Source organism: Theropithecus gelada, chromosome 18, assembly GCF_003255815.1.
Source record: "Theropithecus gelada isolate Dixy chromosome 18, Tgel_1.0, whole genome shotgun sequence".
In the NCBI taxonomy this organism is placed as follows: domain Eukaryota; kingdom Metazoa; phylum Chordata; class Mammalia; order Primates; family Cercopithecidae; genus Theropithecus; species Theropithecus gelada.
This window is the reverse complement of record NC_037686.1, coordinates 45,828,508-45,853,784: the sequence shown is the minus strand read 5'-3', so window position 1 is coordinate 45,853,784 and position 25,277 is coordinate 45,828,508. Positions and strand designations below refer to the sequence as shown.

General features: G+C 48.8%; 1 protein-coding gene and 1 non-coding gene across 3 annotated transcripts in view; both read right to left on the bottom strand.

The window, feature by feature from the left end:
* The window catches only part of ZBTB7C (zinc finger and BTB domain containing 7C), a 382,043-nt gene that overhangs the window by 131,373 nt on the left and 225,393 nt on the right, over nucleotides 1-25,277 (bottom strand). Inside the window, exons 1-2 of one of the 2 annotated variants that reach the window (XM_025365137.1) lie at nucleotides 6,304-6,740; nucleotides 3,508-3,557 (exon numbers count right to left, since the gene is read on the bottom strand). The exons of the other annotated variant lie outside the window; for it this stretch is intronic. The gene's annotated coding sequence lies outside the window, so the exon portion shown is untranslated. Of the gene's footprint in view, nucleotides 1-3,507; nucleotides 3,558-6,303; nucleotides 6,741-25,277 lie in introns of those variants that run through there. 2 annotated transcript variants of the gene reach the window in all.
* LOC112611795 lies at nucleotides 10,927-11,033 on the bottom strand. The gene has a single exon (XR_003116756.1). It is a non-coding gene; the product is annotated as a U6 spliceosomal RNA (small nuclear RNA).

The following is a 25,277-nucleotide window of genomic DNA, read 5'->3' as shown; positions in this document are numbered from 1 at the left end:
TCCATCTCGAGGTTTTGAAGGCACCTGGTTTTACTGATAATCTGGGGTGAGCATGAAGCTGCTGGGGGAAGGGAGGAGCTATAGGGGCTGAGGAGATACAGTGTAGGGGAAGGGGATGAAGTCCCGGCCAACTGCTTCACTTCCATCTTTCTCAGCTCCTTCCTCAGAGCGGCAGGGGAGGCAGAGAGTCAAGCCCACTCCTGACCTCAAGGAGCACAATCACATTCTGTGTTTTCCTTTCCCAAAGAGATCAGAAGCTTCTGGAAGGGTAGGGGTCCTGGCTTATCTTTTTTTTTTTTTTTTTTTCCTTTTCTATTCCCCGTGTCCTAACACATAAAGTGCCTGCACATGTGGTGGTTAAGCACACCAACCCTAGAGTCAGACTGCTCTGGTGTGAATCCCGGTTGTCTTCTACTTAACCGACCTCAGTTTCCTTGTCTTTAAAATGGGAAGAATGATAATTCCTACCTCATAGGGATCTTATGAGGATTCAATAAAGTAATACTTATAGGACATTTAGCACAGGGCCTGGCACTAGGCAGGTGGCCCAGAAAAAGGCTTACCAAGATGAATGGAGCTGAATTGCTTCTGGTCAAAATTCATCAGCACAAGAAAGTCACATGCATATTCCTTTCCTGCTACTACAAATCACGCCTACATTAATTTATTCATCAGCTCTGTGTCTACAGATGGTGCAAAGATCAACTTTACCAAAGCCAAGCTCAACTCTCCTAAGTTTCAAAATCAGTGAGGTTCCTGAACTTCTACTACATGCAAAATATTATTTTAATCATTCATTTCAACCTCTTTCTTCTCCAAATACTTTAATAAAATTGGTAATTGTAGCCTGAATGACCCAAATTCCTCCTACTTTCACTTTTTACCAAAGTGCTTCCCCCATCCCACGTGCCACAGCAGCCAATGCCCAGCAGGCAGGACCCCAGAGGCACAAACATTAGGTTCCCAGAGCACTGGGCAGCCCAGAGCCCAGGGGGCCTCCAGCCCCCAGAAATGCTGGATCTGTGGGGCTGTGGTCTCTTCACACAGTGCCTGGCAGGGCTGTAGGATGACAAGAATCCCTGCAGGAACAGACACGCCTTGGTCTTTTGCAACCTGTTCAGATACTGGTTGAGGGTAATGAATGGAAAAGAGTCACAGCATTAATCGCTCTGATCTGGAGTTGCCAATTTGGCTCATGCTTGGACCCACCTCCAGACCCACAGTCTCCTCCCGCACAATGACTGGGCTTGCTTGAAGTGACCAAAGATGATGCCGGGCTCCGATGGGGATCATTGCTGGCCAACTACCCAGAGAAACATTTCGCTAGCACACTCAGTGACAAGGAACTAGAATCCCAAGCACCATGGAAGCCTCACTTCTTCCAAAAGATGCATTAATCCAGCCCTCTTGCTGAGGGCTTGTTCATGCATCTCACCAGTACCTACTGATCAACTACTCTGTGCCACACAGGTGCTATGCTAGGTCCCTAACATGGAGCTACCCTAAAATTAAAACACAGTATAACAGCAGGCACGCTGGGATGAGGAGCTAGGAGGCTAGTTCCAGCTCTGCCACTAACAAGTAGTGTGACCTTGGGCAGGTCATCTCCCTCTCTGGGTCTCAAGTACCTCATCTATCAAACCCAGGACTGGGCTGAGGATGCCTGTGGTCCAGCTGTTAAAGATCCCGGTTAAATAAATAATAAAGATCCCGGATCTATTAAATAACATCCCTGATGTACAAATATTGGCAGTCTTGATCAAAGTACTCCAAGCTTGTAGAAAACACAAGCTCAGCAACCTACCAATCTCCCCTTTGCCATGGTAAGGGCTCCTGTTTGCTACCTGAAAATGTAAGAACTCACAGCCTTGGGATGAGTGAGAAGTTGAACTGGCCGCAGGAAGAGTCACCTGGAAGGGCAGTGGCAGTCTGAGGGGGGCCAGGTGGCCTTCTTGATGTGATATGAGGGATCCCTGAAAGGCCTCCCCTGCCCCAAATATCTGCTCCCTATCCCCCAAATCTAGGGTCCTGCATCTGGAATTCCACCATTTGAGACAAAAGTTGGGTTTTTTTCCTTTTCTTTTTTCAGCGTGGGGGGCAGGGGGCGGGGTGGTCTTTGATTGCAGACACCTTCAAGCAAAATACACACAGCCATGAGAAGTGTGTGGTTCCCACCCTTTTAAGCTTGCCTGGGTCTTCCCTGCCTGCAGTAGGGGCCTGGCAGCTTGTGGGCCCTGGGTGTTTGGGGCTGGAGGAGTCGGGGGGGGGGGGGCACCCAGAAGGGACCCTAAAGGGGTTGCGGGGGAGGGAGGGCCTCCTGGGCCGACTCGAGGTCTCCTTCACCAAGTCCCAGAGGGCCTGGGAGACGGGGGCAGGGAAAGAGAAAGAGCACGTGCAGGATTTGAGTTCTCCAGGAGGGCTGGGAGTGGGAGAGTCTAGGGAAAGAGCCGGTGCCTCCCTTTGGCTAACCGATCCCTTGGAAGAGCCAGCTCAGAGAGCGGAGGAAGGGAGGGCGGGTCAGGAGACAGGGTGGGGCCTGGATGAGAGGAAACTGTAAAACCAACCGGGCGGATTCACGAAAAATTCCCGAGCGTGGTGAGGGTAGAGGGTGCTGGGCAGCACCCCAGTTTGCCAGGCCCACGCTCCTCCAGTTTGCCCGGCCTGTTCAGACTGGTTCGCCCACCTTTCCCTCCCTGCCAGCCCCCTCGCCTGATCTCTGAGAAAGCAGAATCCGGGACATGAAGCAACCACAGCCGCTCCGCCCGGCCACTAGCGCCCCGGACTCCGAGCCCGCCCGCAGCCCCCTTCCTGCGGCTTTCACTCCGCTGCACTGCCCGGCCCAGGCGCTCCGCCCCAGCCCCGCCCCGCTCTGGACGCCCCACCTCTAGCCTCGCCCCTCCCCGGGCGCCCCGCCCGCTCCCTCCCCTCGGCGTCCCCGCGGTCTCTCTCTCCTCCCGCGGGAGCCGCGGCCCTCCCCCCGGGCACCCCGGCCTGCACCCCTCCCTCCGCGCGCCCCTCCCCTCGGTCGCAGTCTGTTTCCCGGGCCTCTCCTCCGCATTCTCACACGGCTCCAGCTCGACCTCCCCACCCGCCCGCCTCCCCGGGAGGCCGCGGCCTGGCGCTGCACCGCCCCTGCCCACGGTTACCCGGTTACCGCCTGAGAGGCCGGCGCCTGCCCGGGCGGGCAGGACCCGCACTGACCCCGCAGGGGGCGAGGCGGGGCTGAGAGGGGCGAACGCAGAGCCAGATCCCCCCGCCGCCGCCGGCCGCCCACCCCCAGGCAGGGCTTCGTGCCAGACCCGGCTGCCGTTATCTGCTGGGTGGAGGGCAGTGCCAGCTGCAGGCGTCTCCGAGGCGCAAACACTACCCCTGGCCCCAGCCTCCTTCCCTGCAGCCTTCTGCCTTCTACCGGAAACAGCCACGGGGAGCCAAAGGAGGATCCAGCAACAGGAGGGAGGCAGGGGCTCCACCTCAGAGGCAGGGCCACACTGAAGCCCAGCTCACTACCTGCTGGGTGACCTTGGGCAAGTGACTTCTCTATGCCTCAGTTCTTGCAGCTGTAAAATTGAGAGAGTAACAGTATTCACCTCACTGAGTGTTGCGTTTTGGTGCCGGGCACATAATAGGGTCTTCATAGACAATAGTTACTATCATTACCTCTTCCCCGACATTTGGGGTTTGGCAGAGGGATGTATAGGCTACATGGTCACTAAGGATCTGTTAAGCACCTCCTATGTGCAAGGGAGGTCACATGGTATGATGCAAGAGTCTTGGAGTTAGATGTGGGGTTGAATCCTGGCCCTGTCACTTCATAGCTGTGTGTGATCTTGTAGAAAGTCTGTCTCCTGTCTGAGCTGAAGTTACCCCACAGGAAAATAGGGACCGTAATGCCCATCTTCCCGGCCAATGCTGGATTCAATGAGATAATGTACAGGGAGTGCCCAGGGCAGTTCTCAGCACACAATAGTGCCTCTCAGTAAATAAGAGACGCAGGATGGAAAGGACAGGCTCAGTTTCTGCTACAGAAGAGCTCTGGGCAGGTAAGACCTATGGGAGAAAAATGTCACTGAAGAGGATGAACGTTAGGTGCTCAGCATGAAGTCAGTAGGAAGGGCTGAGGGAGGGCAGGCCCTCCTGTCTAGGAGAATGAAACTGCTAAGGGTGGGATGGCAGGCACTGGTGGAGAATGTTTCCGAATGGGGCCCGTCGGTCCTCAGTGAAGCGGCAGCCACTGGGCCTGAGAAGGGATGTAGGGGTGCTGGAATGACTGATGTCAGCATCTGCTTTATTGGAGAGGCCCCAAAGATGGCTTGGCCATCTCTCTCCCATCCTGACAGGAGAACAAAATGAAAAGGACAATTGGAAAATGAGCCCTGAGTAAAATCTCCCCCCTTTATAATGACTGTGAACGTGGCCAGGCATGAGCATGGCCCTGGACTGTGGCTGTGTGACTCTGAAGCTGGGTTCCCTCATCTGTAAAATCATGGCCCGGCCAGATGCTTTCTAGGCCCCTGAGCTCCTCCCTTCTTGAAAGCAGCATTTGCTCTGATCCGTAGCAATGTGGGGGAGAAAGCACTCCTAGAGGGTGCAGGGCCCATCTTCATCCCATCACCCATTCCATGAACTGGCTGGGAGCCCTCTTGAATGAAATGGAAATGAAGTGGGGCTTAACAGTGGGACAGCCTCCCCAAAGCAGCTCAGGAAGACCAGCTGTCCCACTGAATGTGTGATTCTGAGAGCTGGAATCAGCCTTTCAAGCAGATGTCCAGCCCTCTTACTTACAGACAAAGAAACAAAGCCTAGAGAAGTGAAAGGACTTGCCCAAGTTCATGTGTCTCTTGAGAGGCAGAGCTACCTTTCAACCCACTGCACCATATTGCTTCAATTAATTTCACTAACAGCAACAACAACAACAAAAAAAACCCAGTAAGCTGGTGACCAAGGCCATCCAAAGTCTCTTTGAGTCCACTTCACGAAAGCAAAATGGAAATGCCTTAGCTTCACTACCAGATAAGAAAGTGCTTTAGGAAGTGAGAACACTCCAAGCAGCCCAAGAACTGCCACAAACACTGTCCGAAGCTGGAGGGGGTTAACTAGGTGGGCAGTTGGCAGCGGTTCCTGCCAGGTCAGAGGGGATTTGCCTTTGTGATCAGTACTGCAGGCTCCATGAAGACAGTCCAAGGACACTGGGCTCTGAGTACTAATATGCATTTTTATTCTGCAATAATTTTCATACTGAGTTCAAGAGGCACCAGCTCCAAGTACATAAAACCAAATCAAATTAAATTAATTGATTTTATTGAAACCTACTGCAGTTGTATTCAAGCCCACAGCCAGGGGCATGACCCTCATGAAATACCAAAGGGGCTTTTGAAATAATTAAATTAATCACACCCTGGGTTCTGCACAAGGGCTTGCTCCTGGACTCATAGACAGGCACATTCCCGGTCCCAGCAACGAGCAGGAGAGAGCATGTGGCCGCAACACAACCACAAAATGTGGTGCTGCCTAGGGGAGCTGAAGACTCAGACTTCTCATTCCAGGGTAAGCCTTTGTTCATGCTCTTTTGGCAAACATGCACATACACACACTCTCACACTAACCCATACACAGTCACAACACCACTCTTACACACACACACACACATATATATACACACACACACACACACACACACATCTGCTAGAATTCCCTTCTCTCTCCCTGCCTACCCACGGTTCAGATCAAGTGCTCACCTCATGATCCTCCTTCTTTAACCCACCAGGACCCCTCCAGCACTTGGATGATGCATTTTCTTGTTGGCTGCTGTTTCATAAGCGCTTTTTTTGCATCTCTAAGTAAAGGCTAGTAAGCCCCTTGAATGCAGAGAATGGGCCTCCCTGGCTTCTCTGGATCTCTCAGAAAGCTCGGCATAACCTAGAGTATGAATAACTTAACCACTGTGAGTGCTGTGCACTTGGAAGGAGCTCCAGACATTTATTAAGCACCTACTGTGTGCTAGATACTGTTCAGATGACTTTAGACATATTAACTCATTTAGTCCTCACCACGAGCCCCCACCCCCGACATCCGACCAAGTTGTGATTGTTGTCCTTATTTTACAAATGAAAATAGACACAGAAAGGTCAAGTAGCTTGCCTGAGGTCACCCAGCTGGGAAAGGGGTATATTACTTCTTAGGAAATCTTAAGCCAAAAAAATTCTATACATCCTGTTGCTGATCAAGAGGTGGATCACCTTGTGCTTGAACACATTCCTACAAACAAGTATGGTTACAAAATCCCAGCATTACAGGGACACTCACCAACCCTTCATTTTACAGAGGAGGAAATTTGCAGTCCAGGAAGGGGAGGGTTCTTGTCCAAGGTCACAAAGCAATTTAGAGGAGAGCTCCCAGCCTCCTGTTGGCCCACAGCTCAGAGCAGCTCTGCCTGGGAGAAATGTTACTGATTATTCCAGTTCCTCCTGCATTCGAATCTAAGACAACACTCCGATGTAGCCCGTCCTTCAGAGACAATGAGTGTCCAGTGATGAGCAAGAACTGCCCCGTGGAGCTGCCCATACTCTATGGCCCAGATCCTCCTCTGTATTCAAGGAGCAAACTTGGGCAGAGTGAGGGGACCTGGCCTTGTTAGGGATCAGACTCCCAAACTGCAGCCTCATCAGCACCTGCTCTAGTCCTTGTTGTAACCTGCTGGGACACCTTTGAAGACAAAGCCTGTCTCGCTGTCCCTGTTGTGCAATGAGCTTTCGAAAGCCCCTGGCCCTCACCGCCGCTCCCCGCCAACCTCTGCTCCTTCCACACCCCACCCACTACCAAATGCTATGCCCTCAAGGTTAACTTCAAAATAAAGCCCTGGAGTCCAGCCAATAAGAATCCCCTCCCTGGCTCTGAGAACTTGAGCTGCTTAGTAGGAATGGGGAACTTGAACATCGGTCCCTCTTTGCAGGGTTTGCACAGCTCTGTGACCAGCACACACATTCTCTGCCACATAAGCCTCATTTTACAGATGAGGAAACTTGGGTAAGGGGTGGGGAGAGGCCTGCATGCCGAGCTAGTAGGGCCTGGATTCAAAGCTGGATCTTTCTTTCCCTCTTTTTAAAATGACCAACTATTCTTATTAACAGTATGGCATGCCTGTCTGGCACACTGCATAATACATTTTTCCCAGATTTTTTGACTGAGTTCTTTGATTGCCTCTTCATAGGAGAATAATTTTTTTAAATTGTGGTAAATGTTTATATTTATATATGTGTAACATAAATGTTATTTTAACCATTTTAAGGCAAAATTCAGTGGCATTAAGTACATTCACAGTGTTGTACAATCATCACCACGATTTCCAAGACTTTTTCATCAACCCAAATAAAAACTCTGTAACTGTTAAGCAATAACTTCCCAACGTTCCCCTCCTCTGAACCTTGGTACCACTAATCTACTTTTCGTCTCTAAGAATTTGCTTCTTCTATTTATTTGTTGGTTTGTTTATTTTGGGAGAAATAAGAACACTGGGTAGGAAGACTTTGCCTATCATAGATGCTTCATAGAAGAAGAATCACACAATATCTTGTTGCCCTTTGTGTCTGCAGAGTCAACTCTCTTCACCAGTAAGCTGGACTTCTCTGCTTCTCAGGCCCCCGGTTTCTCCCTGCCTCCCTCCCAGGGATGCCGTTGGGGTGGGAGTCCCGACATGAGTGATGTCATCACAGGGAGGGCCAGTCCTGTGGAAGCTCAGGGTCCCCAGTCCCCAGCAGGTAGAAGCACCTGGCCTGGTCCTGAGCGTTACCGACAGGACCAATGAAGCAGCATGTTAGGGGGCAAGAAAAAGGAGTTTCCAGCAGGCAGATGGGGCAAGGAGTGACCCCCAAAGCGTCCAGGGGCCCAGGCACTACACTGCCACAGGTGGCCGGGGCGAGCCGTAGATGGACCATATTGGGCACATTTGGTGATGGTTTTGCTGAAGTGGGCCTGGAAGCTGCTGTCCATACTGGAACAAGCCTCTGGCACCTAGTGGGCGCCTCCTGAACTAGAAGGTGGCTCAGTTGTGTTGTCCTTACTGGATGGGGGGAAGTTGAGGCTGTTTCCCCACTCACAGCCCCCGGCCCCGGGAAGACGCCTCTTCCTCTGACCTCAACCTCAGCTGGAAACACAAAGCAGAGCCTGCTCAGCTCCACCCTTCTCTGGTCCTCAGAACCTCGTGCTACCCTTCTACCCAAGCTGTCTGCGCCCGCTCTCTGCACAATGGCCATCCGGAGGTAGTCCTGTGTCCGGTCCTTCCTTGGCCGGAGGCAATATCCAGACCCTTCCTCCACCCTTCCAGGCCTCCCGCCCACTCCTGAATCTCCACTTTGAAAGCTTTCCACGGACAAGTGATCTCTCACAACCGCCTTCACTTCCCCTCCCAGTCCAACCTGCCCCTCCCACAGGCCCCAGCCTACCCATTTCCTCTGCCCTTTTCACCCTTTGGCGCCAGAACTCAGCTATTCTGAGCCTTTGGCCCAGCTCTTTCCTCCTTCCAGCTGCTCCTGTGCTGGGGCCTCCATCTCTTGCTTTTTCTCTTTGGAGTTAACTGTTACTTAGCCCTGCACCCTAACAAAGAAATGAACCTGAAAGCCTGTGGCACTAAGGTATGGGGGACATCAAAGGTAACCAGACTCAGCACAGACCTAACACTTGAGTTACCTATTTGGAAATGTTAAATGCAGGCCACTGCATTGCTACATTGTGTGTGTGTGTGTGTGTGTGTGTGTGTGTGTTTGTGTGCGCGTGTGCACCAGTAGACTCTGGGTCCTTCCAAGAAGATTTTCAAAGCAATCTTTCTCCCCCTTGCCAGAAACAATTAATAGTCCTTTTTTGGTTACCTGAGTTTCTCCTTCTTGTATAACACAACAGCCACAGGGTTTCCAGGTTTCTTTGAGAAGATGCTAGGGCAATGACTGCAGAGCTTATAAAAGTACACAGAATGGTATGTTTGAGAAGATCATTTTCTGTATTCAGCTCTGAAAAGCTTTCCCTAAGAGCAGCAACAGTCGGATAAAGGTGACTGACCACATAAAACAGTTTTAGTAGGGTTTCAGATCCCTTTCAGAGTGTGGGGAAGAGAGAAGGGAGGGGAAAGGACTACCAAAAGGAAAAACAAGTCCACATGCTTTGATTTGGCCTTGGTGACCAGAACAACACACTCTGAGGGTGCCACAGTCAATATTCGCTTCACTGAGCTTCTTATCAGGCTCCAACCCATGGGGAACAAAGGGCAGAGCTTGGCAGGAGCCCAGGTGCTGTGCGAGGGTTCAGGGTGAGGCCTAGGCTGATTAAGCTGTCCTGGGCCTTTAGGTCAGAGGCTCCCTGCAAAGAGGTCCTTGGAAAAGGCTTATTGCTGCGAGACCACCTCCTGGGATCCCTGCACCAAAGTTTTCAGGTCTGGAAACTGGCAAATTTTTGCTTGACAAATATGTGGTTGACGTGCAGGTTTTTCTAAACATGACACAAACCCCACAAGTTATAAGGGGCGAAAGTGGTAGACTTGATTACAAAAATACCACAATCCAAGTTAAAAACAGACTGGGAGAAAATATTTGCATTATAAGTTACAGACATAGGTTTAAATCTATAATATACAAAGAACTCCTATGCATCAATAAGGAAGAACATGAAATATAAATGTCCACCAACATGATTTAAGTTGCTCAATCTCACCAATAATTTTTATTAATAAAATGTAAACACCAACTCTTAGGTGCTGATGAAGAAATAGGGGAAGGCAGATCTTGTAGATAAGGGACACTAGATTAAAGAGCTAGAAGACTTGAAAGCTTATCACCTGTCCTATAAGACTCAGCAAATCATTTTCCATGCTTGGGACAATGTCCTAGTTTACATTTTCATGGAAGTTGCGTAAAGGATAATGTTGGTCTTGTGTCTCTTGCATCAGGCACAAACATGGCTTCTTATACCTATCCCCCTTCTCAGAGCAGCTCAGAACACTTACCACACCTTTCTCCTGACCCTCACCTCTCTGGAAGATTAGAAGCAGAAGATTTATTGGATCAACTTCTCAGCTGTGGAATCTGAGCAAACAGAAGGGAAGTGGCTGAGGTAAGACACCCCGGCAGCCCTTGATGAATGTTGCAACTGATCCGGGGCACATGCCCTGTCCCCAAGGGGGTCTATGTGTACCACAGGATCTGCTGTCCAGATGGCTGCATGGGGCATGGGGAGCAGGCAAGGGCTACACAATAGAAAGGTGAGCTGTAAGAAAGTGCACTGACTTTATTTTCAGGCAACCTCAGGTTGGGACTCTACCTCCTACTGCATATGCTGCTGCACGTATTGTCCCATCTTTTTGCATCCTGGGTTCCTCTTCCATAAAATGGGCACAGTACTCCTCACCTCCCAGTCCCTTGCCTTGCCATTGTCCTTACCACTCAATTGGACATATTTCAGAGACAGCCTTACCCTGCTGTTACTAACGGTTTCGGCTCCCCAAACTAAATCACATGACTTCATGGGCTAGAGCTGTGTCTCCGGAGAGGTCAGGGATCCCAGGGAGCTGGCAGCACTGGGGCCCTGCCATCGTCACTTTTGAACTCGCAGCACCTGGCACACTGTGTTGCACATGGCACATGGAAGGTACTACAAAAGAATAGCTAGAGAATGAAAGAAGGAAACTATGGATGAGGGAGCCGAGGGTCAGAAAGGTGAAGTGTCCTGCCACAGGCCATATGACCCATTAATACCTGGCAAGCACTGTGCAGTCCACTTTCTTCTTTATCAAGGGCAACTGGAGAGGAGAAAACACAGCCAAGCATACTGGCTCATGAAGTCTCGTGTTTGCCAGGGAAAGTCCCATTTTACATCTGTTTTTTTCTTATGATTATAATAATAACAATGTCCACTTTTACTATCAAAAGTGTCCCTTTTTTCCTTAAAAATATGAACTGCTTCACGAATTTGCGTGTCATCCTTGAACAGGGGCCATGCTAATCTTCTCTGTATCATTCCTATTCTAGTATCTGTGCTGCTGAAGTGAGCACAGAAGTGTCCCATTTTGGATGATAAAGTCTCTGTTCTCGCTGTTATGAGGGAGAGTGGATGGAAGGTCTCTGTGTTTCCCTGACTCCATCTACTCTCCCACCCCTCACCTCTCCTGACCTGCCAGAAACACAATTAAAATGTCACTTCATTATCTATTCATTGAAAGCCACACTTGAACTGCACTCCCCACAAAGGCCACCTTCCCCCAGCAAAATCTGCCTCAAGGGTGCCCTCATGGCCTGTGCAATGGGGTGACGGGGTTCTCAGCTGCTTAACTGCCTTCCACTGTATCACCAGCAAGTGGACCAAAGATCCTGCCTCAGCATTCTTAGTGTGCTGAATGATGGGCACCTGCTTGCCAGGCCTGTGCCAAAGAAGCCCTCTACCCACACCCCACTAACTATCCAGTCTTCCTATTCTGCAGGGGCATTTGGGCCTGAACAGGGACTCATCCATCACAGCTCCTGGGGGGCCTGGCAGCCTCTCCAGAGAAGGATGCACAGGCTGAGATGAGAGCTGGGGTCTCTGAGATCTACCCACCTGGAGAAATGCTGGATTTGAGGGGAGGCAGAGAGGCATCATGAACACAGAGAAACTTCCCACCCAGGGGAGCTCACCAAACCCGGGGCAGCCTCAGGGATGAGCATTTTCAGACATGTTCAGGAAGGCATGGCTAGGATGTTGGATCAGGGGATGGGGCCAGCCCTCCCACTGGTCCTCAGACCTTTAGAGGAGGCCAGGAGGAGAAAAAGAGCCACTGACACCTTAACAGAGTAAGCAAGTACTCTTGGGAGAGCCCCTCCACACCTATGAAGTCATTCAAAGCCTGGGATCCGGAGGTGCCTCTCCCAGAGCCTTCCTCAGTTCAGTCACCTCACTAGGCCCACCCCACTCCTCTGCACCTGTCCCTTCTGCACTAACAGATGACAGAGACCCCCACTCCGCCCCTGTATGACTGCAGAGGCCTCTGTGGTTGCTGCCCAGGCCTTTCATGGAAGTGTGGTGCCTTCGCCAGGACTAGCCCTCTCTCCGCCCCACAGGGCAGGGACCCTTCACTTTCTGGTCCCACAAGGAGCTGTGCCCTGGGTTCTGCCTACAGCCAGCCTACACTCAACTGTCTCTTACCAGCCGCCTACCTGAAAGTGGGGCATTCAATCTGGAACCTGAGGTTGGCAGGGCCCAATCTGCTGGGCCTGGACCCAGAGACTCCCTTGGCAGTAGAAGAAGATGGCACCAGGTCTCACTTAACTCTTTCTCTGGCCCTGCCTGAGCTCTGGAGCCCCATGGTCCAGTGCTCCCAGCCCTGGCCCCAAGTTAAACAAGAGGACAAAACCCAGCTTGTGACTTCTTCCCCAAGCTGCCTGACACCTGTTTTCCCTAAGGGAGGAACCCAGGCTGGCTTTGGCCATCTCACCCCCTCCTAGAGAGCAATGGGTATGCCACACTGGGCACTCCTTGAGGTTAGGCCCTCAGCCCTCTTTCTTCTGAATTCCTCTCTCCTTCTAGCCCTCACTTCCCCTACCTAGGCCAGGCCCTTCACTCTGGGAAGAATATCCCAGGAATCATCCATCACCAAATTCTAGGAGCTGATCTCAGCAACTACGCGGCTGGAAGGAACCTGGAAAATCCACTGTGCCCATGATGGGAACGACCATTAATGCCTGGAGGGCAGGGATGCTGTACCCATCCCTGCAGCCCCAGCCCCAGCGCAACCCAGACACACGGCTCTCAACAGAGGCTTCCGGAACCGCGCGTGAGTCCTAGCTTGCTGTCTCCCTGGCTGCCCTGGAGGCTGGCCCAGAGCAGGCACATAGTAGGCATCTGTGAAGGAAGCAACAGGTTCCTGCCGGGTCCTAGGTCCTGGGCTGGGCACTCTGACTACTTTATGTGGGGCAACAACCCTACAAGGTAGATACCATCATCCTGTTGAATGGATGAGAAAATGGAGGCTCAGACAATGTAAGTGGCTTCCCTGAGGCCACTTGGCAAGTATCAGGCCGGGCTTCAAGCTTAATCCTTCCAGTATCTGAAGCCTGTGGTCTTTCCGTTTTCATGTCAGTCACTCAATCCATGCATTTGGGGATATCAAAGCCGAATAAGAAGTAGCTCCAGCTCTTGGGTAGTTCATACTGAAAGAGGCAGACAGTTTTGTTCACAGCTACCTGGGACAAGAAACAGACGTGGCCAGGCCTGCCCCAAAAGCTGAAACCTACTGTGTAGGCTGTAGGCAGAGGAAGAAGGCCACTCTTCCTCTGGAGTTTGAGAAAGGCATCTGAGAAGAGATGGCAGTGGATTCGGCCACAGACAGGACATGATGAGGCTAAGGACGCATTGAGAATGGATTTTAAGCCGGTGGGAAGATGGGTCTGCATCAGGGGCTTCCCAGTGCCCTTAAATGTCATGATGGCCTGTCAGGCAGCCATTTGCACAGCTTGGTGGAGCAGGCAGGGGTGCAGGGAGGACTGGAGGCTGGGAATCTGCCCAGGACCTGTTAGGTTTCTCAGCAGGAGCTGCAGGCCTGAAGCAGGTGGGAGCATTGGGAGCTGGGAGCCGAGTTTGTGTGCCCTGCCTCCATGAGTGTGTCTGGGAGATTCAGGCGTCCTCCTGGCCTCCATCAGCGGGAGCTGGGGGAGAGGGAGACCAGTGAGCTCTGAAAGACACACCCACCACATCATTGCACACTTATTTTTCCCACACACTTGACTGGCGTGACCCACGGGGTCACAGGGAATGGCCTTCACTGGGCTGGCAAGTCGAGGGCAATGACAGCCCTCAGTTCCTTGGGCAGCCCCTCCTTCAGGGAGCTGGCCTGGGGCAAAGAGGGCCTTCTGCTCTGTCCCAGGCCAGCCTGCCACAGTCGGGGTGGGAAGGGCCGCCTGGTCCTGTCTGCTTCTCGCTTTTTCTGCTTTCAGGGTCAGCACAGTTCAGGGAGGAGACACTCACAGACTGTCCGAGCACAGGCGCTGTCTAGGGGGTGGTGGGAGGGGAGTGTGGGGCAGGAGAGGAGCCTCTGGCACAGCCATGAACTCACTGCAGAGCCTTCCCAGGCCTCAGTTTCTGTTCTGAGAATGGAGGCCTTGGAGCAACTTGAAAGCTTCGACTTTCCTCTAGTTCTTGAACATGCCGTCTTCCTCTTCCCAAGATGTTTCCAGACGGGAGTGGACAGTTAGTTTACTTCAAGTTTTGCTAGTTTTCTATTCCTACACTGTGATTTGAACAGTCCTGCTGTGTTTATGATGTTAGACCCAAACCTGACTAAGAAAATCAGTAGATCCCCTCAAAGTGCAGGAAACTCATGATGATTAAGCTTCCACTCCACGTCAGGCCCCACACCAACTGAAAAGGTTTATGTAGATTATCTCATTTCATCTTGACATCAACTCTGGGAAGTGGCTGTTATCATCTCCATTCCCCCTAGTTTGGCGTAATTTCTTAAAGTCCTGCAGTGGTTTCCCAGGACCTTCAGGATAAAATCCAAACTCCTCCCAGCCCACTTTTCTAGCACCACACCACTCCTAACTGGGCTAGTCCCCTCATGGATGGACTGCTTCTCCCACACACAGTCTCAGGGTCTACGATACATACCCCTTTCTCATCCATTCAACTTGTATCTTTCCAAGGCCTGACAAGTCCTTCTTCTCCCCAAGGAAGAGCAGGCAGTGGTGGGAGGCAGGTGAGGCCCTAGGGCACCACACTTAAGGAGGCACTCACTGTCAGGTGCCAGGCCTACACTTGCACGCCCCTGAGAGTGAGCACCTCACTTGCCTCATCCTTGTCCTGGCCCTGCCCCAGAGACTCAATGCCCAACCCAAAGGACCTCTCCCTCCTCCAAAGTCCACAGCCCTTCTTAGTGGGTCCTGTCACTGGACTGTGTCACGGGGACTGATCTTGATGCCTCGTGTGAATGTCCATCGCTACAGGGCAGACACCACTTGTCCCCTGTCCCCATCCTAAAATCAACAGGGCTTGCTCCAGCTTCCAGACTGGCTCCCCATCTGCCCTCCCTCCTTCATCCTCCACCCCATCAACCTAGAATTCCAATTCATCTTTTAGAATCTATATGAAAATTATGGTTTAGCATTGTATAGCCATTAAAAATTACGTTTCCACATGGGTGAATTCTTCTATAACCTGGCTGACCTGGCTGCAAGAAGAAAAGATTAGATAATTTGACTATACAAACAAATTTATATGACAAATCCCATAAGTAAAGTCACAAGCAAATAATAAACTGGGAGAAAATATTTGTCACATATATCATACACAAAGGGCTAATGTCACTAGTATATAAAAGATTCTTAAAAATGGAGGGGCAAAGAACCAAAAATCCAATAGCAAATGGACAAAAGATATAAACAGATAATTCACAAAAGGCAATAGTAAAAATGATCATTAAACATGAAAAAAATTTCAACTTAACTCATAATAAAATAGGTAAAAACTAAAATTACAATGAGATACCATTTCTTACCAGTGAGATTGGCAAGAATTCCAAAACTTGACAATAGCATCTGTTGGCAAGGTCGTGGGAAAACAGGAGTGCAAACTGACACAACCCCATGGAGGGGAATCTGGCAACACCTAACAAAACTACATCCTCTTCAACTTGATCATCCCATTTTTAGAATCCCAAGCATATGAAACACACATGTACAAGCATTGTAGCATTATTTGTAGTTGCAAAATATGAGAAGCCACCTAAGTGGTCATCCGTAAGAGAGCAAGTGAATAAACCATGATATATACACACAATGGAGTATTATGCAGCTGTAAAAAAGAGTGAGGAAGACCTCTATGGACTGATATGAAGTGATTGCAAGGAAATATTACTGAATGAACAAAGTAAAATGTAAATACATCTAAATCTATATCTGTCTACCTATCTATCTATATATATGCTACCTTTTCTGTAAGAAAGGGGAAATAAGACAACATATAATTTTGCTTCTCTTTATACAAATAAATAGATGCATAAGAAGAAAACAATTAAATTGATTACCTACAAGGAAGCAATGGGTTTCAAAGCAGAGTGACATATCTAACTATACCTTTCTGTATAGTTTGACTTCTGAAAGCATGTTAATGTCCTACATATTTTTAAAAATTAAATTAATAAGAATGAGAAGGAAAAAAACCCCTCAAACTGAAAAAAAAGAAACCTAACTGTAGTTCAAATAAAGACTATAACCACCCTGAAGGATAGAAAAAATCAGGAAGGAAAGACTAATCCTAGTAATTTATGAACATGGCATGGTGAGGTGGGGATGAAGGGAAGGAGGTTTGTTGGTTGTAGTGATTTGGGTGAAACAATTCTGAGAGTATTTTAGATGTGATATAGGATGAGTAAATGAGTGAATTTTGTTGACAGTTTGGGGAGCCCAGGTTTCACTGCTGAAGAAGGACATGCAATTATGAGAAGGGGAAGGCAGGAAACAACCTAGTAGAGATGGATTGGAATTAGAGGTATTGGTGTGGATTCACGATTTCTAAAATACAAATATGTAAGTGTATGTGCATGTGTATGGGTGAATAATATATGGATGTATAGGTATATGGATGCATGTATTTCCTAGTTTTGTCCCCTGAAAGAGCCAAGGTGCAAAGATACACAGCAATGAGCAAACCCAGATCTGGGTGTCTAATACCATTCCTCGATAAAAGGAACCAGAGCCCCCCAGAGAAATGACTGATTCCAGGGCTGGTGCAGGATAGGTGCAAGATAAGCCTGGAAATCTCCTCTATACCAGAAAGTAAGAACATACTCAAAATAGGGATAGTGGTGTATCAAAATATCATAGGTGAGAAATTCTAAACCATTGGAAAAACCAGAGTTCATCATTCTATGCAGATAATACATAAATACATTCTATTGCTTACAGTAGAATGCCAAGGGTCCATTGGCAAGAATGGAGGCAGTGCTGGAGTTGGAAATGCATCATTGTGCAATCTCGTGTTAATGATTGGATGAGCCAAGAATCATCAATGGGTGCTACATCTAGGGAGAGACCGATGAGGAGCAGGGTACTGCATGGTTTTAAAATGTCTCCCCATAGACCACTTGCTAGTTCCAAGGCAGAAAAAAAAAATCATCCTATAATGGAGAAATCAGACACTGCCTGGACTGACAGATCAAAATTAACATCACCAATGAGGGCCTCCTGATGATGACCTGAGAAGAACCAAGAGGGCTTATGCAGGGTTCTGGCCAAGAATACAAAACCTAGATCTAATAATGAGGAAACATCAGACAAATTCAACATGAGGGACATACTGTATCACAAATAATTAGGGGCATTGTATTCTTCAAAGATGTCCATGTCATAAAAAACAAAGAAAGGCTGTGAAAAGGTTCCAGATTAAAGGAGATAAAGAGACACAACTAAATGCCATATCCGACCCTAGATGAGATCTACTGGAGGGAGAAATGCTGGGGAGAACATTATGAAGTTAACTGACAAAATAGGGATACAAAGGATAGATTAGATAAAAGTGTTATATAAATGTTAAATGTATTGATCAACCATGCTATGATTATGTCAGAGAATATGCCTATCCTTGGGAAGCACATGCTGAAGTATGAAGGGGTGAACTTACCCTCAGATGGTTCAGGAAGAACACGTGTGTGTGTGTGTGTGTGTGTGTAAGAGAGAACACAAATGATTAAGCAAGTGCTGTAAAATGCGAACAGCAGGTAAATCTGAGATATGAGAATATAAGGATCTTCTTTGGATTATTTTTATGTTTGCAGTTTCTCTGTAATTTAAAAATTTTCCCAAATAAAAAATGTAAATGTATGTTCCAATATTTGAAAGATGTTCTCTTATTTGTAGGAGTGGACTCTCCTCAGCCAGGGGACTGCCAGCAGGCAGCCAGGCCAGGGAGGAGTTCCTAATCAAACCCATCTGGGTTCAGTGTGTGGCCTTGGAGAAGTGACTTGACCTCTCGCGTCTCTGCACCCTCCTCTGGGGCCATGCCCACCTCATGCTCTTGGAACAATGAAAAGAGATGATGCCTGCAAGTACTTGGCCCAGGCCCCCCATAGTGTGGGCTGGACATCTACGGGAGCTATGACTTCACTGGCGGTGTTTTCATCAGCATAAACCCCTTTAGGGCACAGAGCTGAGAGCTGTCTACATTTCCAAGAGCCACTTCTGGTCTGGAGCAGGACCGTGAGCCAAGAACAAGCAGCACCTGCTGGAGGGTGGCTTCCACCAGCAAAGTGGCCCCCTCACCCTCCTGTTTCACCCTCAGGCCTCAGCTTCTAGAACTCAGGTGTCCTCATCTGCAAAAGCCTTTCCTTTTGGCTGGCACTTCTTCAAGGCCCCCTCCTGGTGACTCCTGTGGCACCTTGCTAGAACTATTCTAGTCCCTTCCTTCAGCTCCTCCTCTCTGGGTAAGGGACCCAAGGTGGCATTTCAGTGTGGATTCATTTATGGCCCCATTTTTCCTCTTCCAGGGAAACCTTTTGTGACAGTGCCATCATTCTTGTGTTTCTGGCAAAAGGAACTATAATCCCTGGTCAACAGGAAGGTGTGTGCATGTGTGTGTATACACGTGTGTGTGTTTGTGTGTGTCTGTGAGCTGTGGACTTTCTTGGAGGCCATGACATCAGCCCTTAGGCCAGGCCTGGCATGTTGAGAACTTGGGTCCACCTTGGGGCCAAGGCCTGTGCTTGCCCCTCCCACCCCACTCTGCTCTTCTTTTGCCCCGGGAGGCCGACCCCTGCAGACACAGCAGTGGGCTCCCTTGCCTCTGGCCTTGTGTCAGCTCAGCCTGTAGGGCCCTAAGTGGAGAATGGAGGAAGGGAGTTTGGGGTTTGGAGTTGGGGTGTTTAATGCCTTGTATCCCTTTCTTCAGGGAGGCCTCAAACTGGCTGTATCCTTGGACCAGAGGTCACAGCCCCAGTAAGGTCGCCCCTCCACCCCACCCTCACTGTCTCTGCTTCCAGCAGCCCCTCCCTCTCCTTGCCCCTTTAGTGCCCCCGGGTGTAACAGCTCCCTGGTGTTCACAGCCCTGGGGTACTGCACTGGGTCTTGAGAGTTCCCTGCACCTGGCACTGGCCTTTGAACTCAACTCTCCAAATTGTCTACAAACTGGAGTTTGCCACCTGTTTCCTGCCAGGCTCCTGACTCATGCGGACCCCTGTGGAGGGAGGCAGTGCCCTCTCCCTTAAATGTATTTGGTACTTGTCTGCCCGGGAGGCCCCACATTGCCATGCTCAGGGAGGGCATCTCAGGGAGGGCATCTGCCGCAAAGCCATTCACACTGCAGAACAAAAGCAAGGGCTGCCACGTCAGGCCTCTTCTGCCTGCTGCTTCTTGTTCCAACTTCATTTCATCCTTTCATAAGTTACTGTTCTGTGAGAAGCATTACAAGAAGGAAATTAAAAGAGAGAAAAGTTGGTGGAGGAATACCTGTCTTTCTTTTTTTGGTTTAAACCTTTTGTTATGATCTCTTTAGGAGCCTGATCCAACTAGAGGGACATGTGGCAGAATATGTTCTTCAAAATTAGTTCTGAGAGACACTTGGGGCTCTTTATTATTCATTCTATTAAAATCAAAATATTAGCTGATGCCTGTCGCATCGTCAGAGCGGGTCTGGCAACTTCTCTGATGCATTGTCTACTTGAAAGTAAAGACGAAGGCCTTTCATGTAGAAGCCTCTATCAGGTCCATTCTGTTCTCCTGCTTGCAATGACAGAAAAACCCTGGCCTGCTCTCTGTCTGAGACGCTGACAGATCCAGGGCAAAGCAGTGGAGCCCATCATGTGTCCCATTGTGCCAGGGCCCTCTGGGCAAGGCTGCCTCTTCCGGGGCCCTACCTTTCCCCCACCAAGGGTGGCCATGGAGCAGCAGGAAGACCCCTCCTTGTCCTACGAGTGTGGCTTCTCATACCCATTGATTTTGAAGTGGGTGGAGGGAATAATGCCAGGGACCACTAGGCTTAAAGATCAAACTGCCTTGCCATTTCCTTGGATGCCCTCTGCTGCCTTTACCTCTGGAAGAAATACCACAATGCAGATTATTCCATTTCTCCAGCAGGAACAAACCAATCTGGCTGTGGTGCTCTGCTCTAGAGCCACCCAGAGGTTGTCCTGGTGATGTCTTCAATTGGGGCCCTAGGTAAATAGAGAAGTTCTTAGCTCAACAGAGGCTTGTCTTTTCTGAGGACAGTGGGTGGGACCAGAGTCCCCAACCAATAAGGGATCCTGAATGGCTGAGCAAGGCTTGTGCCTGGTGGCTGAATTACACAGCAGATGAATGCATGTCACTTGGGGGCCTTCCAGCCAGCTGTGGAGACAGACTCTCCTACGCTGGATGTGGGGAATGTGGGTGCTGCAGGTGGTCAAGGAGGCAGAGATTCCTGGGGGCTGGGTGGGCTTCCCAGGGTTGGTGGGATTGGACAGGTAGTTAAGCACTGGGAAGGAGAGAGAAAAGGGAAGAGCCAGGAGGAATGTGAGTGACAAGCTTGGAAGCCAGGGTGGGAGACCATCTCAGGAGGAGCAGGAAAGGAGCATCTGTTGGGGGAGTGGTCAGAAGTCAGGCTGGAATGCCCTCGACTGCAAGGAAGATATTTCTCTCTCCTTCCTTCCTTCCCTCCTGCCTGCCTGCCTGCAAGGAAGATATTCCTCCCGCCCTCCCTTCCTTCCCTTCCTTGGGGGAGTGGTCAGAAGTCAGGCTGGAATGCCCTTGACTGCAAGGAAGATATTTCTCCTTCCTTTCCTTTCCTTTCTCCTTCCTTCCTTCCTTCCTTCCCTGCAAGGAAGATATCCCTCCCTCCCTCCCTCCCTCCCTCCCTCCCTCCCTCCCTCCTTCCTTCCTTCCTTCCTTCCTTCCTTCCCTCCCTCCCTCCCTCCTTCTTTCCTTCCATTTCCTTGAGCAATCCTAAATTCAATATTAATCTCCCTAGACCTATCTTGTTGATAAATGTTGATTTCCCCAGCACACCTGTTCATATTTCAGATGGAAATATATTATAAAATCACGCCATTCGCTGGTGATTACCATGGTAATCAGGCACACTCAATGACAGGCCAGCACTCCTCTTGAAGACAAGGGTCTAGAGATAGAAGCTTTCACGTCACTTATGCCATGCCTGGGGAGAGAGGGAAATGAAGCAGGCATGGGTGGTGTTTGGGAGGGATGGTTTCCTTCTCTGGGGAAGTCTTGGCAGACAGCACAGCCCCAAGGGCCCAGGAGGGCTCTGCAGGGTGATGGGGGTGGGCCAGATGAAGGCAAGTAAGTGGGAGGGCAAGGCCCGCATACCTTGGTGTTCTACAGAGTATATACAGCTAGCAACACTTTTACAGGATCCATGGCAAGAGATCTGAGCTACCAGGATCAGGTATCTTAGTCAGAATATCATTCAACCTCCCACCAGGTATAGGAACAATCTCTACAGCCTCCTAGAACATCACAAAGATATAATTATTATTACTGCTTCTCTCTATAATAGGATTATGGTTTAGGGTCTGATGAAAGCCCAGGTTGTTTGGATGGTATTATTTAGTCCTGATGCAGTTCATTTTAAGTTTTCTAACCAGATTGCTTGGCTTCAGATTCCAATTCTAGCACTTACTGGCTGTGTGACCTTGGACAAGTTACTTAACCTCTCTGTTACTTTTCACTTGTAAAAAGCAGACAGTATAAGTTTCTAATGCATAGGACTGTTGTGAGGATTGTTAATTAATAAGCGTAACATGGTTGAAATAGTGCCTGTTACAGAGTAGTTGCTTCGAAAGGTAAGTCACTGAGATCCTTGAGTCACCCCTTTATTTTCATAGAAGAGGGAACTGAGGCCAAGCCATGGGGCAAGCAGGTAACGAGGACTGGACTGGACTGCACTCTGAGCTAATGCTGTTTATATGACACTCTATCCCCTTGCTCTCTAAGGCTAAGGAAAACTTCCATGGAGGAGTGCTGTGAGCTGAGCAGTACATAAGAAAAGAGCGTGGGAATCAGCATTTTACCACGTGGCAGACCTGCCTGGGCTGTAGCAGAGCCTCCCCACTCAGTGGACGAGGGACAGGAAGGATCAAAGGTACAGCCAGTATCCTGGGCTTTGCACAAACATTGCCTCACCTCCTTCTCCTGATACCCCCATGTTATCCTTTCTGAACAAAGAGGCGACTGAGGCCCCAAGAGCCCAAAGCTGCATGACAATGATGGCAAATCAGGACTGGAACCCAGACCCCCTGCCTCCCCACCCACAGCTCTTTCAGCTCCCTTCCCAAATATATCGGCTTGTTGGCCTCTAGCTGTCCTGTTTGCTACCCAAAACTAGGACCTGGTCCACCTTCTCAAACCCAGTCACCCCCTTACTCCCACTGAAGCCCTGGAATCTTAGGCCTAGTAGGGGTTGCAGGTTCCAAAGTACTCACATCCTTAAAGGACATAAATATCTGTAGGCTTCAGCCACCCCCACAATTGCCTATGCATGTTAGATGTGTCTAATAAAAACAACCACTACAGTAGCTGCATTTATTGCTTACTCTGTTTTAGGGTCTATGCTACCTTCTCCTTTTAATATGATGATATTTGCCATTAATTGAATTATTTTACATTGCACCAGACATGGTATAATCCAAACCAGGCCAGGAGCTGTGGGCTCTGTAATACACCCCACCAGAGGCAGCTGACAGGCCATTATTCTGTGTCCTGCAAACTCTGTGCAGTGATAAGGAAACTCCACCAATTTGATGCTTTATCTGGTTGCAGGTTGAGGAAAGATATTATTTCAATCAAGATAATGATTCTATTTCTTGAACGGAAATGAGATTTTTTTTTTCATTGCCTCATGGGGGTGCCACCAAAATCTGTCTTGGGCTGGAACAGGTCATGAACAAGTTAGAGGATTTTCTTGTAACCTGAGAGAGTGTGTAAACATGAAGGAGACCTGAAAGAAGGGAGCTTGCTTGCAAGAGAAAAACGTATCTGCTAGGCCTACACGATTACAAAATAAGCTCAATTTGGAAAATGTATACAGGCATTGAACAGAGCCTTCAAGACCAAACTTCAGAAGATAAGTGCCCAGTGTGAGCCCCACAGCCTGGAATTCAAGTGAGGTAAATGGCCTTTAAAGGCCATGATGATACCAAAGATGCACAGAGGAGACTCAGCTATGACAGGACCTTAGACATCTTCTAAGCCTGCTGTCAGGCAGTGTGGATCAGCTGTGTAACTGTGCTGACAGATGACCTAGCTCCTGTTTCAGCCCCTTCTACCAGAGGGGGCTTACCACCAAAAGAACCCATTCCATCTTGGACCAGATCCTATGTTGAGAAAGTACCTCCAAATTATAGTCAAGTCACTTCATAAAAGGAAACCACAGTGAAAATTCACATGGTGCTGACAATGCAGGAAATCGAAATGCACTTTGGAAACAGAATACATGACATGCAAATGGCATCAGATGATAAATGCAGGGAGACCTCAATAATTTGCACTAAATAGTGAAGTTAGTGAAATTTTAAATTATTTTAAATATTTGGGGATTCCAGGGGCTGTCACACAGTATCTCAAATAATTTGCTTTAAATAAGAATTTAAATTGTATGTATAATTTGCTTTAAATAATAATTATTATTTGCAATTAGAAATAAAAATAACTTATTATTTGCAATTAGAAGTAAAAGTAATTTACAATTCCTGTATCAATTGTTTATATAGTAACTCTAGAGTTTGAAAACGTTTGTGAAGTTCTTATGCATTTTAAACGTTCCACTGAGAGCTGAATCAGGCTATTAATTGCTCCCTCTCCAAAGAAAAGGCCTATTTCAGTTCAATCCCTTCTGGAATAACCCCTACTGCTGACTCTAAAGACCCAAGAATGTGGCACCTTTCTATACTGCATCAGATTCACCAAAATTTTGGAATCTAAACCACAATGTTGTTGGGTGCAGACTATCATTGGAAAGTAACACAAAACTCTGGCAATATTGGTTGTCTCTAGGATAGGAGCCTGCTTGAGGCCAGAGGTAGAGAGGAGACTTTTTACAATATACCTTCTGGTACTTTTGAATTTAGAGCCATGAGACGATAGTGTCTATTAAGAATAAAATTCCAGTTAAAAAAGCACACGCTATTTTCAGTTAAAAAATCAGACTTCGGTATTGATTTCTATTTTAATACTTATACTCCCAAAATACAACCTTACTGCAATGAAAATTACTGCCAGGTCAGTGAAAATGACATGTGGCTGTCTTGACAATAGTGGTGCTTACAGGCATGAGAATAAAAGCAACTGATGCTCTGTCCAGGTCTCTGTACGTGCTGGGGGTGACCAGTCCCCAGCTGCTGAGTGTGGCACACAGCTTTCACTCATGACATTCTTGGATCCTTACTCTTGGTTAAGGTGATGCTTTGGAGGCTGCACCACCAGCTATACTCTGGGGGCAGCTGCTGACAAACAAGGGGACACACAAGCCCTGCCCCCTGCCTCCAAGTCAGACATCACTGTAGTGCAGTTGACGTGGACCAGACCCAGGGAGACCTGCCCTGAGACCACATTCTCACTCAGCTCTTGCTTCTTTATCCAGCTTCCCTCTCTCCTTGACAAGGGTTTCCTAAGAGCTCTCCCTGGATGCATCACATCCCACTGAAACCTGACTCAGGCTCTGCTTCTAGGAAGCCCAACCTAAGTCAGTCACCAGTGGCTCAAAATGAAGCCCTCCAGCATCTTTTCAGAGGGTGGTCCCAGGAGTTGGAAGCGCACATGAGCCTTCCTCCTTGAAGGCAGCACCATAACCACCTTCCTGCCTCGCCGAAGACCACCAGTCTGACATTACACAGCCCACGAAAGCCAGCAACAGCAAAACACGAACATCCAGAACAGAGAGAGTTCCGACAACCGGACCCCGTGGGGCAGCACAACAATTACTCTTCTTCCCCAGGATGAATAAGCAGGAGGCAAGGGCTGAGCCAAAAGGGCCTGTTGCATAATCAGAGCGATGTCCAGTTATGTGCAGTGGAAAGTCAGTGTGGACGTCTTAGGCAGCTCTACCACTTACTAGCAGAGCAAACTAGAGCAAATATTGAACGACTCTGAGCCTCAGTTTCTTCATCTGCAAAACGAGAATACTGGACAGAGCCTTTGTAAAACACCTATGAGGCAGTACCATCAAGTGTGCTGTGAACTGGTCATGCAATGTGAATACTGGCTGCTGTTATGGAGATTTAGAACTAGCTACCTTCTCCTGCTTGCTTGGGACAAATATTAATTAATCATCATTAAATAAATAAATCC